Raw genomic sequence first — 1505 nt, 5'->3', positions numbered from 1 at the left:
ACCCAAAGTACGCTCGCAAGACAAGAGGCTTCACAAAAGGGCGGGACCTATCAGACTGAGGAAGCTCAGGGCGGGACATATCCAGATGAAAAAAACGTTTGAATTATTTACCCGGACGCCACTTTTGGCACCAGAGGGCAACTGCTGGATCTTCTTTGCAGGTACAAAATATTTGATTTGATCATCGACTGTTAGACTCGGACTCCTGCGGGGAAGGTACGGGCGCTGATCGAGAGAGTTGATTAAACACGGACAAACTGCGAAAAACCCCCCACAAAAACGAAATAGCCCTAGAGAGAAAGACGGACGGACTGAAACAATGGAGACACTGAAATAACCGCTTTGCTTGATTTCAATACAGTACATGGCTGAAATAAAAGAAGAAAGGAAGAGAGAGCACATTTCTCTGACACTCCATGGGGGTGCCCGGGAAAACAAGAGACAGCGAAGACTCGCTGTAATATTTATGTCACGTCAGTCTATTTATCAAGCCGGCCACAAAAGCCCAGACTCGATCAGGGAGGCTATCAGACGGGAGACATTAAGGGGAGGGGAAAGAGGGGGAGGACGAAGGGAGGGAGGGAGGAGATGAAGGAGGGGGGTGGGGAGATGAAGAAGGGAGGGGGGGGGGGGGGGAGAAGAAAGTGAAAGAGGGGAAGATGAAGGAGGGAGGGAGGAGGAGATAGGGGAAGGAGGAGAAAGAGGGGAGAGGGGATGGGGGAAAGAGGAAAAAGAGGGTGGACCGGGGGGGTGGGGGGCAAACGTTGGCATCACTTTAACACTTAACGGCACTTTCCTAGCTGTTTCCTTCTTCTTCTTCTCCTTCTTCTTTTTACTTTCCTTCTTTCATTCTTTTCCCTTAAAAAAAAAAGTTGCTCTCCCTTTTGTTCCTAGGTGAGAGAACAAGACTTTTCAGGGAAACGCTGCACTTGAATTATTAACCGACAACGTTAGACGCTCGACGGCCGTAGAAAGCTCTAAAGTGTAGGGGGTAGGGGGGGGGGTGAGGGTGTGGTATACCCGAGGCGAGGATGAACTGCGCTTCCTTTGGCTTCAAGAAACACGAAAGAAGTCATTAAAACTTGATTTTATGTCGCTCTGTGGGAGAAAGTATCAAAAGCCTTCCTCCCGCAGCCGTTGATGGTGTAAATCTGATTGTTTAAATAAGCAGTACGCATAGTTAACGCGGTTCCTACCCCACTAGAGTACTTTTTACCCCGCTAACTTCGACATCCGCGACGTTCCGAGTCCATACGCAAACAGAATAATTGTGTAAAGCTATAAGAAGTTGAGAAGCGGAAGCGGCGGCAGCGAAAAGGAGAAGAAATGTCCCCTGAAGACATGAATATTGCGTGAAACACGGCGAAAAAAGCGCTTCTATTGTGGGGGATTTTTTAGTTTTATGAGGGGGGAGTGAACGACACTGTCAGTAATGTCCGCGGCTCATAGTCTATTCACGTACGCCTCTTGAGACGAGAGAGAGAGAGAGAGAGAGAGAGAGAGAG

The sequence above is a fragment of the Aplysia californica genome, unplaced genomic scaffold (genome assembly GCF_000002075.1).
Source record: "Aplysia californica isolate F4 #8 unplaced genomic scaffold, AplCal3.0 scaffold00573, whole genome shotgun sequence".
NCBI classification, from domain to species: domain Eukaryota; kingdom Metazoa; phylum Mollusca; class Gastropoda; order Aplysiida; family Aplysiidae; genus Aplysia; species Aplysia californica.
This window is presented reverse-complemented; position numbering follows the sequence as displayed.